The sequence below is a fragment of the Pleurodeles waltl genome, chromosome 8, assembly GCF_031143425.1.
Source record: "Pleurodeles waltl isolate 20211129_DDA chromosome 8, aPleWal1.hap1.20221129, whole genome shotgun sequence".
Classification (NCBI taxonomy): domain Eukaryota; kingdom Metazoa; phylum Chordata; class Amphibia; order Caudata; family Salamandridae; genus Pleurodeles; species Pleurodeles waltl.
The window spans coordinates 80,465,266-80,480,724 of NC_090447.1; the positions used below are offsets into that span (position 1 = coordinate 80,465,266).

A 15,459-nucleotide genomic window follows, 5' to 3' on the forward strand; every position below is an offset into this window, starting at 1 on the left:
GAGGTGTCAGCAGGTGGAGAAGCCCTCTGGGGGCTTGGAGACAGACCCTCATCAGGGGTTTAAGGAGTAGGATGGGGTAGAAGAAGACCTGAGGGGGAGGAGAGTGAAGTAAGTGGCCAGGAGCAGAGCACAATTAGTTGAACGCTCACCGCTGAAACATGCGGTGATTGCATGGTCATGAGTGCCAATCCCAGCAAGGCCGGCTCAGACTTTTATCCTTTTCAGATCGGTAAAATCAGTACCAGCAATCAGAGTAGCAGTACTACCTGTTAGTTGCAGCGCTTGCAGAGGGTAGAAGTGGGGCGTGATGAGCTTTATAAAAATCCGTTATTAGTGATGTGTTCGCGGTGCGGCGGTGCACAGTGAATGCCTTACGGGTGAGGCGCATCTCGTGTGTTGTGTCTCAAGTGAGGGCGCGTGCAATGGGGTGGGCACAGAATGTATGGGGAATATTTGCAGACAATGTATGAGAGCCCAGGGGCAGCCAAGAGATGTGTGGGGCAGTCTGATAGGCAAGGAAACTGCGAGGGACAAAAAGAAAACTCGAAACTTTATGTGGGGACGAAAGTGCATATAGGACGGGCAGGTCTGGGCAGTGCATATAGGAGGGGCAGTTCTGGGAAAGTGCATATAGGACGGGCAGGTCTAGGCAGTGTATATAGGACGGGCAGTTCTGGATAGTGCATATAGGACGGGCAGTTCTAGGCAGTACATATGGGACGGGCAGTTCTGGATAGTGCATATAGAATGGGCAGTTCTGGGAAAGTGCATATAGGACGGGCAGTTCTAGGCAGTGCATATAGGACGGGCAGTTCTGGGCAGTGCACTTAGGACAGGCAGTTCTGGGCAGTGCATATAGAATGGGCAGTTCTGGGCAGTGCATATAGAGTGGGCAGTTCTGGGAAAGTGCATATAGGACGGACAGGTCTGACAAAGCCCATATAGGACAGGCAGGTCTAACAAAGTCCTTATAGGACGGGCAGGTCTGGGAAAGTTCAAATAGGACGGGCAGGTCTGGGCAGTGCATATAGGAGGGGCAGTTCTGGGGCTGTGCATATAGGATGGACAGGTCTGACAAAGCCCATTTAGGACAGACAGGTCTGACAAAGCCCATATAGGACGGGCAGGTCTAACAAAGTCCATATAGGACGGGCAGGTCCAACAAAGTCCATGTAGGACGGGCAGGTCTGGGCAGTGCATATAGGAGGGGCAGTACTGGGCAGTGCATATAGAACGGGCAGTTCTGAGACTGTGCATATAGGACGGACAGGTCTGACAAAGCCCATATAGGAGGGGCAGGTCTAACAAAGTCTATATAGCACGGACAGGTCTGTCAAAGTCAATATAGGACGGGCAGGTCTGGGAAAGTGCTTATAAGACGGGCGGTTCTGAGACAGTGCATATAGGACGGGCAGTTCTGGGCAGTGCATATAGGAGAGGCAATTCTGGGCAGTGCATATAGGACAGGCAGTTCTGAGACAGTACATATAGGACGGGCAGTTCTGAGACTGCATATAGGATGGGCAGCTCTGATACAGTGCATATAGGAGAGGCAGTTCTGGTAAAGTGCATATAGGACGGACAGGCCTGGGAAAATACATGTAGGACGGGCAGTTCTGGGAAAGTGCATGAAGGGCAGTTCTGGGCAGTGCATGTAGAATGGGTAGTTCTGGGCAGTGCATATAGGACGGGCAGTTCTGAGGCTGTGCATATAGGGCAGACAGGTCTGACAAAGTCCATATAGGACGGGCAGGTCTAACAAAGTCCATATAGGACGGGCAGGTCTAACAAAGTCCATGTAGGCTGAGCAGGTCTGGGCAGTGCATATAGGAGGGGCAGTTCTGGGCAGTGCATATAGAACGTGCAGTTCTGAGACTGTGCATATAGGACGGACAGGTCTGACAAAGCCCATATAGGAGGGGCAGGTCTAACAAAGTCTATATAGCACGGACAGGTGTGACAAAGTCAATATAGGACGGGCAGGTCTGGGAAAATGCTTATAAGACGGGCGGTTCTGAGACAGTGCATATAGGACAGGCAGTTCTGGGCAGTGCATATAGGACAGGCAGTTCTGAGACAGTACATATAGGACGGTCAGTTCTGATACAGTGCATATAGGACGTGCAGTTCTGAGACTGCATATAGGATGGGCAGCTCTGGTACAGTGCATATAGGAGAGGCAGTTCTGGTAAAGTGCATATAGGACGGGCAGGCCTGGGAAAATACATGTAGGACGGGCAGTTCTGGGAAAGTGCATGAAGGGCAGTTCTGGGCAGTGCATGTAGAATGGGAAGTTTTGATACAGTGCATATAGGACGGGCAGTTCTGAGAGTGCATATAGGATGGGCAGTTCTGATGCAGTGCATATAGGATGGGCAGTTCTGAGACAGTATATGTAGGACGGGCAGTTCTGGACAGTGCATATAGGACGGACAGTTCTGAGACAGTGCACATAGGACAGGCAGTTCTGGGCAGTGCATATAGGACGGGCAGTTCCGAGACAGTGCATATAAGATGGGCAGTTCTGGTAAAGTGCACGTAGGACGGGCAGGTCTGGGAAAGTCCATATAGGATTGGCAGTTCTGAAACAGTGCATATAGGACGGGCAGTTCTGAGACAGTGCATATAGGCCGAGCAGTTCTGAGACAGTGCATATAGGACGGGCAGTTCTGATGCAGTGCATGAAGTCCTGCTAGAGACCAGGGCAGTTGCGGGAAAGTGCATAATTAACTAATAATAATACTAAAACTGAACTCATATTTCTCGATACTAATTCATCACTAATTCTTGATGGGTTCCAGAGTAGCGTGCTACTCGCCGAAAAGCACTTCGACGCCTCGTCAGGAGTAGTAAGCGCTATATAAATACTATTACAATACAATACAATATAGGATGGGTAGTTCTGGGAAAGTGCATGACGGGCAGCTCTGGGCAGTGCATATAGGACGGGCAGTTCTGAGATTGTGCACATAGGATAGGCAGTTCTGAGACTGTACATATAGGACGGGCAGTTCTGATTCAGTGCATATAGGACGGGCAGTTCTGATTCAGTGCATATAGGAGAGGCAGTTCTGAGAAAAGCGCATACAGGACGGGCAGGTCTGGGAAAGTCCATGTAGGACGGGCAGTTCTGGGAAAGTGCATGAAGGGCGATTCTGGGTAGTGCATGTAGGACGGGCAGTTCTGATACAGTGCACATAGGACGGGCAGTTCTGAGACAGTGCATATAGGATGGGTAGTTCTAAGACAGTATATGTAGGATGGGCAGTTCTGGACAGTGCATATAGGACGGGCAGTTCTGAGACAGTTCACATACGACAGGCAGTTCTGGGCCGTGCATATAGGACGAGCAGTTCAGAGACAGTGCATATAAGATGGGCAGTTCTGGGAAAGTGCATATAGGATGGGCAGTTCTGAAACAGTGCATATAGGACGGGCAGTTCTGGGCAGTACATATAGGACGGTCAGTTCTGATGCAGTGCATTAAGTCCTGCTAGAGACCGGAGCTGCAGTGCGCCCGAGAGAGATACAAGGGTACGAAATAACTTAAAAGCTGTGCAGTGGCAGGAGATGACCCAGAGATGCCCCAGGAGATGCTTCCACATATAGTGCCAGGGTAGATGTAATCGTAAAGGATGTGCAGGGGCAGAACTGAAATATGCAAGTGCTGAGCCAAGAAGGTTTCGAAAGAATGTGCAGGAACCTGCAGGGCATAGGACAGCACCGGGAGTGGGCAGGAACCAGCTGAAAGAATGTGCAGGAACCTGCAGGGACATAGGACAGCACCGTGAGTGAGCAGGAACCAGCCGAAAAAATGTGCAGGAACCTGCAGGGCATAGGACAGCACCGGCAGTGGGTAGGAACCAGCTGAAAGAATGTGCAGGAACCTGCTGGGGCATAGGACAGCACCGGGAGTGGGCAGGAACCAGCTGAAAGAATGTGCAGGAACCTGCTGGGACATAGGACAGCACCGGGAGTGGGCAGGAACCAGCTGAAAGAATGTGCAGGAACCTGCAGGGGCATAGGACAGCACCGGGAGGGGGCAGGAACCAGCTGAACGGATGTTCAGCGGTTAGAGGATGGGAGGGACGGGGGCCAGCAGAGCGCGTGTGCACGGCAAGAGACAGCACAACCATTTTCTTCGGTAGGAGCAAAGCTTTAAGTGGGCCGGTTCCCGCCGGTGCTCAGCACGGGCAGTTCTAAAAAGCAGGTGCCAAGACTGGTCCCTGTAGGGCTCTCCATTTGTGCCCTCACCCTCGGGGTGAAAAAGCTCTCAGCTCGGCAGCAGCGCCACCCTTCATTGCCTGTGACGTAACGTCAGAGACGTGTGATAGTTCTTCCACAGTCTCATCGTTTCACAACTGAAGCATCTTCAATATTTCATAGGAAGAAGCCATTGTTGTTGCTTATTTATCTTATACAATTAACAACCACTGACCACTGCGTCCAGGGAGGGAGGGAGCCCGCTCCAAGTACTATGCAGGGGTCCCCCCTCAGCACAGTATACTGTGCACGGGCGGCAGGCCCATGACTGGGTCCAGGGTGGAAGGAAGCCCGCTCCAAGTACTTTGCAGGGGTCCCCCCTCAGCACAGTACACTGTGCACGGACGGCAGGCCCATGACTGGGTCCAGGGTGGAAGGAAGCCCGCTCCAAGTACTTTGCAGGGGTCCCCCCTCAGCACAGTACACTGTGCACGGACGGACAGCAGGCCCTTGGCTGCGTCCAGGGAGGGAGGGAGCCCGCTCCAAGTACTATGCAGGGGTCCCCCCTCAGCACAGTACACTGTGCACGGACGGACAGCAGGCCCTTGGCTGGGTCCAGGGAGGGAGGGAGCCCGCTCCAAGTACTTTGCAGGGGTCCCCCCTCAGCACAGTATACTGTGCACGGGCGGCAGGCCCATGACTGGGTCCAGGGTGGAAGGAAGCCCGCTCCAAGTACTTTGCAGGGGTCCCCCCTCAGCACAGTACACTGTGCACGGACGGACAGCAGGCCCTTGGCTGGGTCCAGGGAGGGAGGGAGCCCGCTCCAAGTACTATGCAGGGGTCCCCCCTCAGCACAGTACACTGTGCACGGACGGACAGCAGGCCCTTGGCTGGGTCCAGGGAGGGAGGGAGCCCGCTCCAAGTACTATGCAGGGGTCCCCCCTCAGCACAGTACACTGTGCACGGACGGACAGCAGGCCCTTGGCTGCGTCCAGGGAGGGAGGGAGCCCGCTCCAAGTACTATGCAGGGGTCCCCCCTCAGCACAGTATACTGTGCACGGGCGGCAGGCCCATGACTGTGTCCAGGGAGGGAGGGAGCCCGCTCCAAGTACTTTGCAGGGGTCCCCCCTCAGCACAGTACACTGTGCACGGACGGACAGCAGGCCCTTGGCTGGGTCCAGGGAGGGAGGGAGCCCGCTCCAAGTACTATGCAGGGGTCCCCCCTCAGCACAGTACACTGTGCACGGACGGACAGCAGGCCCTTGGCTGGGTCCAGGGAGGGAGGGAGCCCGCTCCAAGTACTATGCAGGGGTCCCCCCTCAGCACAGTACACTGTGCACGGACGGACAGCAGGCCCTTGGCTGCGTCCAGGGAGTGAGGGAGCCCGCTCCAAGTACTATGCAGGGGTCCCCCCTCAGCACAGTACACTGTGCACGGACGGACAGCAGGCCCTTGGCTGCGTCCAGGGAGTGAGGGAGCCCGCTCCAAGTACTATGCAGGGGTCCCCCCTCAGCACAGTACACTGTGCACGGACGGACAGCAGGCCCTTGGCTGGGTCCAGGGAGGGAGGGAGCCCGCTCCAAGTACTATGCAGGGGTCCCCCCTCAGCACAGTACACTGTGCACGGACGGACAGCAGGCCCTTGGCTGGGTCCAGGGAGGGAGGGAGCCCGCTCCAAGTACTATGCAGGGGTCCCCCCTCAGCACAGTACACTGTGCACGGACGGCAGGCCCTTGGCTGCGTCCAGGGAGGGAGGGAGCCCGCTCCAAGTACTATGCAGGGGTCCCCCCTCAGCACAGTACACTGTGCACGGACGGACAGCAGGCCCTTGGCTGCGTCCAGGGAGGGAGGGAGCCCGCTCCAAGTACTATGCAGGGGTCCCCCCTCAGCACAGTACACTGTGCACGGACGGACAGCAGGCCCTTGGCTGGGTCCAGGGAGGGAGGGAGCCCGCTCCAAGTACTATGCAGGGGTCCCCCCTCAGCACAGTACACTGTGCACGGACGGACAGCAGGCCCTTGGCTGGGTCCAGGGAGGGAGGGAGCCCGCTCCAAGTACTATGCAGGGGTCCCCCCTCAGCACAGTACACTGTGCACGGACGGACAGCAGGCCCTTGGCTGGGTCCAGGGAGGGAGGGAGCCCGCTCCAAGTACTATGCAGGGGTCCCCCCTCAGCACAGTACACTGTGCACGGACGGACAGCAGGCCCTTGGCTGGGTCCAGGGAGGGAGGGAGCCCGCTCCAAGTACTATGCAGGGGTCCCCCCTCAGCACAGTACACTGTGCACGGACGGCAGGCCCTTGGCTGCGTCCAGGGAGGGAGGGAGCCCGCTCCAAGTACTATGCAGGGGTCCCCCCTCAGCACAGTACACTGTGCACGGACGGACAGCAGGCCCTTGGCTGGGTCCAGGGAGGGAGGGAGCCCGCTCCAAGTACTATGCAGGGGTCCCCCCTCAGCACAGTACACTGTGCACGGACAGCAGGCCCTTGGCTGGGTCCAGGGAGGGAGGGAGCCCGCTCCAAGTACTATGCAGGGGTCCCCCCTCAGCACAATACACTGTGCACGGACGGACAGCAGGCCCTTGGCTGGGTCCAGGGAGGGAGGGAGCCCGCTCCAAGTACTTTGCAGGGGTCCCCCCTCAGCACAGTACACTGTGCACGGACGGACAGCAGGCCCTTGGCTGGGTCCAGGGAGGGAGGGAGCCCGCTCCAAGTACTATGCAGGGGTCCCCCCTCAGCACAGTACACTGTGCACGGACGGACAGCAGGCCCTTGGCTGGGTCCAGGGAGGGAGGGAGCCCGCTCCAAGTACTATGCAGGGGTCCCCCCTCAGCACAGTACACTGTGCACGGACAGCAGGCCCTTGGCTGGGTCCAGGGAGGGAGGGAGCCCGCTCCAAGTACTATGCAGGGGTCCCCCCTCAGCACAATACACTGTGCACGGACGGACAGCAGGCCCTTGGCTGGGTCCAGGGAGGGAGGGAGCCCGCTCCAAGTACTTTGCAGGGGTCCCCCCTCAGCACAGTACACTGTGCACGGACGGACAGCAGGCCCTTGGCTGGGTCCAGGGAGGGAGGGAGCCCGCTCCAAGTACTATGCAGGGGTCCCCCCTCAGCACAGTACACTGTGCACGGACGGACAGCAGGCCCTTGGCTGCGTCCAGGGAGGGAGGGAGCCCGCTCCAAGTACTATGCAGGGGTCCCCCCTCAGCACAGTACACTGTGCACGGACGGACAGCAGGCCCTTGGCTGCGTCCAGGGAGGGAGGGAGCCCGCTCCAAGTACTATGCAGGGGTCCCCCCTCAGCACAGTACACTGTGCACGGACGGACAGCAGGCCCTTGGCTGGGTCCAGGGAGGGAGGGAGCCCGCTCCAAGTACTATGCAGGGGTCCCCCCTCAGCACAGTACACTGTGCACGGACGGCAGGCCCTTGGCTGCGTCCAGGGAGGGAGGGAGCCCGCTCCAAGTACTTTGCAGGGGTCCCCCCTCAGCACAGTACACTGTGCACGGACGGACAGCAGGCCCTTGGCTGGGTCCAGGGAGGGAGGGAGCCCGCTCCAAGTACTATGCAGGGGTCCCCCCTCAGCACAGTACACTGTGCACGGACGGCAGGCCCTTGGCTGGGTCCAGGGAGGGAGGGAGCCCGCTCCAAGTACTATGCAGGGGTCCCCCCTCAGCACAGTACACTGTGCACGGACGGCAGGCCCTTGACTGTGTCCAGGGAGGGAGGGAGCCCGCTCCAAGTACTTTGCAGGGGTCCCCCCTCAGCACAGTACACTGTGCACGGACGGACAGCAGGCCCTTGGCTGGGTCCAGGGAGGGAGGGAGCCCGCTCCAAGTACTTTGCAGGGGTCCCCCCTCAGCACAGTACACTGTGCACGGACGGCAGGCCCTTGGCTGGGTCCAGGGAGGGAGGGAGCCCGCTCCAAGTACTTTGCAGGGGTCCCCCCTCAGCACAGTACACTGTGCACGGACGGACAGCAGGCCCTTGGCTGGGTCCAGGGAGGGAGGGAGCCCGCTCCAAGTACTATGCAGGGGTCCCCCCTCAGCACAGTACACTGTGCACGGACGGCAGGCCCTTGGCTGGGTCCAGGGAGGGAGGGAGCCCGCTCCAAGTACTATGCAGGGGTCCCCCCTCAGCACAGTACACTGTGCACGGACGGCAGGCCCTTGACTGTGTCCAGGGAGGGAGGGAGCCCGCTCCAAGTACTTTGCAGGGGTCCCCCCTCAGCACAGTACACTGTGCACGGACGGACAGCAGGCCCTTGGCTGGGTCCAGGGAGGGAGGGAGCCCGCTCCAAGTACTTTGCAGGGGTCCCCCCTCAGCACAGTACACTGTGCACGGACGGCAGGCCCTTGGCTGGGTCCAGGGAGGGAGGGAGCCCGCTCCAAGTACTATGCAGGGGTCCCCCCTCAGCACAGTACACTGTGCACGGACGGACAGCAGGCCCTTGGCTGGGTCTAGGGAGGGAGGGAGCCCGCTCCAAGTACTTTGCAGGGGTCCCCCCTCAGCACAGTACACTGTGCACGGACGGCAGGCCCTTGACTGGGTCCAGGGTGGGACGGATCCCGCTCCAAGTACTTTGCAGGGGTCCCCCCTCAGCACAGTACACTGTGCACGGACGGACAGCAGGCCCTTGGCTGGGTCCAGGGAGGGAGGGAGCCCGCTCCAAGTACTTTGCAGGGGTCCCCCCTCAGCACAGTACACTGTGCACGGACGGCAGGCCCTTGACTGTGTCCAGGGAGGGAGGGAGCCCGCTCCAAGTACTTTGCAGGGGTCCCCCCTCAGCACAGTACACTGTGCACGGACGGCAGGCCCTTGACTGGGTCCAGGGTGGGACGGATCCCGCTCCAAGTACTTTGCAGGGGTCCCCCCTCAGCACAGTACACTGTGCACGGACGGACAGCAGGCCCTTGGCTGGGTCCAGGGAGGGAGGGAGCCCGCTCCAAGTACTTTGCAGGGGTCCCCCCTCAGCACAGTATACTGTGCACGGGCGGCAGGCCCATGACTGTGTCCAGGGAGGGAGGGAGCCCGCTCCAAGTACTTTGCAGGGGTCCCCCCTCAGCACAGTACACTGTGCACGGACGGACAGCAGGCCCTTGGCTGGGTCCAGGGAGGGAGGGAGCCCGCTCCAAGTACTTTGCAGGGGTCCCCCCTCAGCACAGTACACTGTGCACGGGCGGCAGGCCCATGACTGGGTCCAGGGTGGAAGGAAGCCCGCTCCAAGTACTTTGCAGGGGTCCCCCCTCAGCACAGTATACTGTGCACGGGCGGCAGGCCCATGACTGGGTCCAGGGTGGGACGGATCCCGCTCCAAGTACTTTGCAGGGGTCCCCCCTCAGCACAGTATACTGTGCACGGGCGGCAGGCCCATGACTGGGTCCAGGGTGGAAGGAAGCCCGCTCCAAGTACTTTGCAGGGGTCCCCCCTCAGCACAGTACACTGTGCACGGACGGCAGGCCCTTGACTGGGTCCAGGGTGGGACGGATCCCGCTCCAAGTACTTTGCAGGGGTCCCCCCTCAGCACAGTATACTGTGCACGGGCGGCAGGCCCATGACTGGGTCCAGGGTGGGACGGATCCCGCTCCAAGTACTTTGCAGGGGTCCCCCCTCAGCACAGTATACTGTGCACGGGCGGCAGGCCCATGACTGGGTCCAGGGTGGAAGGAAGCCCGCTCCAAGTACTTTGCAGGGGTCCCCCCTCAGCACAGTACACTGTGCACGGACGGCAGGCCCTTGACTGGGTCCAGGGTGGGACGGATCCCGCTCCAAGTACTTTGCAGGGGTCCCCCCTCAGCACAGTACACTGTGCACGGACGGACAGCAGGCCCTTGGCTGGGTCCAGGGTGGGACGGATCCCGCTCCAAGTACTTTGCAGGGGTCCCCCCTCAGCACAGTATACTGTGCACGGGCGGCAGGCCCATGACTGGGTCCAGGGTGGAAGGAAGCCCGCTCCAAGTACTTTGCAGGGGTCCCCCCTCAGCACAGTACACTGTGCACGGACGGCAGGCCCTTGACTGGGTCCAGGGTGGGACGGATCCCGCTCCAAGTACTTTGCAGGGGTCCCCCCTCAGCACAGTACACTGTGCACGGACGGACGGCAGGCCCCTGACTGTGTCCAGGGAGGGAGGGAGCCCGCTCCAACTACTTTGCAGGAGTCCCTTCTCAAGTTTCTTACGCCACTGAACTGAGGTAGTGATAAAAAAGTCCGAGATTTCAGGAGTCACAACAGACCCCAAAGATTGTGTAGAAAGTACACACCGGAAGTGTAGAGACACAAGAGTTCTAAGATTGTGTGCAGGAAGTTAAGTGGATCCACATGAAGTGTAAGGGCATGAGTAACACCCCAGGATGTGCAGGGGGTTGGTAAGTGTCCAAAGATATGTAAGTGAGTGCACACATGATGCGTAAAAGGGTATACACATGATGTGCAGTGCAAGAGAGTACCCTTGTCGCCAGGGACTGAACGTTCTCAAAAATGTGCAGGGACAGGAGATGGCTCAAGTGATGTCCACAACAGGACTGATCAAGCCCTGTGGGTAAATAGTAGTCAGCTAGGTAGGGTTAGGGAATTGAGACACTCAGGCGATTTGTGGGAACCCCACAAAGACTGAGCTGTGGGTAGAAAGTATCCAATGAATCTGCTGGGGCGAGAGAGCGTCCTTCCGACCTGCAGGACTGTACACAAAGGATGAATAGCTATATAGGCCCTTTCATCTCATTTTTGTTTGTATTACTTTTCTTCTTCTGAAATTAGACCCAACTTCATTAATGTGTGTAGCTCTGTTACTTAAAGTAGGAGTGTGCGAAATTTGTTTATTCTGGCATTTTGTGTTTTTTGTATTGGGATGGACGACTTTGCATTAGAAATTGATGGTAACGGCACTTCGGGCTATAGATGTATGTGTGCATGTATTGGAGATGAGCGGGCCAAAAAGTTAAATGGGGGAGCCAAGCCAGGGGTCTGGCTTGGCCCAAGAAGGCTGTGCATGAACTGAGCTAAGCGGTGGAAATATCTGTCTTGTAAATCGATGAGGAAACATCATAACAAATACAGTCGTGGCTGGTGCCAAGGCAAAGTGGTAGGACGAGAGGGCACAAAACAAAAACACAACAAAAATACGTAAAACAAACCCCTCACCCCAAAAAACGTGTCAGCCGCATCTCCGCTGCATCACTGATCTTCTGGCTCCACTGCAGGCACAGACTCCCGGACTGCCCTGCAGCCAATCCTAATGCTGCTCTCATGTTGCTGGCAGCATGAGAGCAACATCAGGATTGTCCTGAGAGCCCTCAATTTGCACTCCCAGATAGACTGGCAGCCTGTGCCTGCTGCCTCCAACCCGGCAACGCAGCTCGGGTTGGAGACACCTCAGTGCGCATGTCAGTTTGGCCGATCTGAGATGGCCGACCAAACCTATATGCGCACTGACAACAGTGCCTCGTGCCTGTCATCCCCCATGGCCCCGCCCCCTTGAAAAATAAAACAATATTAAACATGGTTTATTGTCATTTTATATTTCAAGTTTTGCATCCATAGTGGATGAGCCCCCGCTAATAAAATATGATAAAGTCTCTTTAAAATTAGAAAACGTGTATTTTTTTCAACGTAAGTGTTTCACCTTAGTACGTCAGATTATATCACTTGATTAAAAGTCAAGAGTTTTTAAACAGGAACTTTGAAACATTCTCCCAACCCCCAAAGAAAATGCTATTAGTAAGTTGTTGTCATGTGTACCCTGTATGTCGCCTAGATTCTGCTTATAGGTGGAGCAACATTTCAGTCTATTAAACTAAACACAATTGAGGCTCTTGTGCAGCGCCCAACTGGAATTCATGTATTTGAAAGTGCTCTCCTACATTGAAGAAGAGAAAAGAGGCTTGGTGAAATCAAGTGCCTGCCTAGGATCACACAGTTTGGGCAAGCATGAATGCTGGGATTGAGCCCAGGTTTGATGGTTTCACCTTATTCAAATCAGCAACTAGATGGTATCTCTTTTTCATATCAAAGGTTAATGTTTTGTCTTTAATACTTGTCATTTGAGGTTAGGGCAGAATCCATTATTTTTTGCAGTTTTTCAGAGCACAAACCTGTCTCCTAGGAGTTCTTCACGACCAGACAACATTACACATTTGTTAGGATGTGCTCAGATTCACAGGATGTTGAGCTGAGGACGGGATCCGAACATGCTTCCCTGTGTTCAGGGGTTGGCAGCTCTAGCCAACAGGCCACATTTCCTCCAGTGAAAGCTTGGCTCATTTTGGGCTCCACATTCCAAGAGGACATCAAGCTGAGCCATAGCCAGGCTTCTGGTTCAAGCTTTCAGTGGCTCGCCCATCTCTAGTATATATGCATGTACATGTGCATTTTAATTAGGATATTTGTTTGTAAAACATAAGGCTAGCAAGCAGCTAAAACCTCGCTAAGCCAAGCCTAAAAACAGAACCTAAGGAGCGGGCTGCATAGTGCAGAACTCCAACATGAAAGCACAGCCATAGCAAAGGTGTGAATGAAACAAAGAGAGGAACATTGATCTAGAAGCAGAAAATTGCATGAAACTCATACATAGATGTAGGAGAGACCCAGAAGTGAATTGAACCCATCAGCCCTTTACAGTGGTTACAGAAACAAAGATAATACTGGCTTGAGGCATGTTTGACAGATTACATCTTTTAATGCTGGCGGAGAGGGATGAGACCGAAAACGTGTGATCCAGCTTAGGTACTAGATATCCGAGACCTAAAGGGCAAAGCCTACAAGCTGAGAGAATCTCCACCGACCATGTTCAACCTGGATCTGAGAGGATTATGGGTGGCAGGAGAACAGGATCAAGGACCCTTGGGTGGATTGACAGGGCGGAAGCTGGTAATCTCTTTGACATCTCTAAAGGACACGTTCTGTCCTTGAGGAAGGATGACTTATAATTGCAATGAGCATTGCGTTGTATCAGAGAACCCTGATGCTTTGGGGCTGAAGTGAGAGAAGCACACATTTAACATAAGGATGAAACACTATAGTCACAACATTTTATTTTACACTTTGCAAAGTTTCATTGAGTTATGTTACCTAGGGCCTGATTCAGATCTTGGCGGACGGGTTACTCTGTCACAAGCGTGATGGTTATTCGATCCGCCGTATTATGGTCTCCGTAGGATATAATGGAATCGTAATACGCCGAATGGGATATCCGTAACGTTTGTGACAGATAACCCCATCCGCCAAGATCTAATTGAGGCCCTTTAGCTTCTATTGTGTCATATTGACTTACGCTTCTTTGTATAATGTTACACTGACTTTTAGTACTATCTCGTGTTCTCTTGATTGATACATTGCATTCTTGTGCATGGAGTTGTGTTTTTGGATTCTTCTCCCCCATTTCCACCTGCACACTGCTTACCCTCCCAGACATACTATTCTCCCTTGCTGCCTCTCAGTTCCTTCAGGCAGTGGGCAGATAGTGATTCCCAAGAAAGCCTGTTTAGTTCTTGTCTGAAGTGCGGCCGTTCTTCAAGGAGCTAAGATGGGTGTTCCTGTGAAATTGAGGACTTTTTCAAGTCTTTTTCCCTTGCTGTCCCCCTTTTCACCATTGACGCGGGAGGATGACTGGCGTTGCACACTTTTGCCTCACGATTGTCCATCGCCACCAGACCTGTCTGTTTGGACCAACTCGCCTGCAGGAGACATCTTTGCATTTGGTGTAGATGTGAAGAAAACAGAAATTATGTTAGCTAAGGTTTAGCCCAGCAATTGGGATCTTCGTGAGATGATACTTGTGCAATAACATTTATTCTGGGGTGTACTTTTTACTCTGTAAACTCTTAACGTGGTGTGATACAGCCCAACACCTGCATCTGCAAGAATAGCTGGTTGCCTTTCAACACAGGTTTTAGGCTTTGTAAATCGAGGGGCATATTTATAAGCCCCTTGCACTGCCGGTGAATCACTTTTTGTGATGCAACAGTAGAGCAAACCACAACGTCATATCTAAAAGGCCATGCAAAGCCACTTTGCGTGGCGTTGAATGGCCACGCAGATGTGGCGTAAGGAGAGGACGTGAAAGTCCCTGCATTACCCTGTGCTAAGGCGGCATTGTATGGGTGGTGCGGTGGGTGTTCCCATGCAACATCATGGATTTTGACGCATCCCCAGATTTACAAGATCTTGTAAGCCTGGGGATGTGCCAAAACCTTACGCCTGTCAAGGGGAGGCGCAACAAGCAAAATATCACTATTCTTCCTTGTTTTTCTATGTTTACTGCACTCTGCAGCACACATAGAAATAGGAAAGAAAGGTGTCCCTTCCTGCACAAAAACAGCCCTGCATGCAACGCAGACACTCTTATACCATGGTGCCAGGGTGTCTGCATTGGCACTAGGCCGCCAAAAGAGCGCCAGCACAGGGGAACGGACAGGAATGGACCGTATGCCATAGGTAAGCCACTTTGCTGCCCTTTCACTCTGATGCAAGGTGACTTGTTGTGCTGCCCTGCGCCAAATCCTCATAAATATGCCCCCTGCTCTCCTGGCTGGCACCAGGAGCCCTACATTTCATCCCAAATAATGTCTGTCAAAGAGATGGCACCGTCCCACTGGCACATTCTCCCACCAACCTTCCAGTGAATCCCCACTCCCCACCTTGAAGCCTGGACTCATGTCTCACGTTGGCAGCTTTCAATAACTGCATGACTTTCCCAACTGGACCATGGTTCCCCATAGCTCCTGGTGCTGAGGCTCGTACCCTGGTCAGCCGAAAGCTAAAGCCAATGTAAATATTGTGTAATTATTGCATGACGTGTACATGGCCTTATAACCAGACCTGACACCGCCATCCTCACCACGACTGTCGCATCCGTGAGTGTCCACGACTGTACATCCTTTTGTGCGTATGTGAATATGTGCACTTGTTTGTCAGTTTGTGAGTGTGCCTGTTACAGGTGGTACAGAGATGCATGGATGTGTGCATGTGTATCTGTGAGTGTGAGAGAGACAGAGCCTCAGTTACTGAGAGTGGGCGAGTGAGATAAAGGCTTAGCAATTCGTTTTGAGCTATTCCCTCTTTTTGAGACAGGTGCACTTTATAAACTCCACTCAGCGTCTCATGTTTTAAAGCACAAACGAGGATAAAGCTTGCCAGGCACAAAAGGTTGTGCCACATTGCTTTCACTCTTAGCATAATGGACGATGTCATTATACACAATACCTCCAGCTACAGACAACCACAGGCGGCCCCCTTAATTTATACCAGGGCTGGCTTATAA

The 15,459-nt window shown here is 54.9% G+C and overlaps 1 protein-coding gene across 3 annotated transcripts in view; it reads left to right on the forward strand.

Annotated features, from left to right (window-relative positions):
• PDE2A (phosphodiesterase 2A) overlaps window positions 1-15,459 on the forward strand; it is a 1,588,440-nt gene that overhangs the window by 778,499 nt on the left and 794,482 nt on the right. The window lies entirely within an intron of this gene.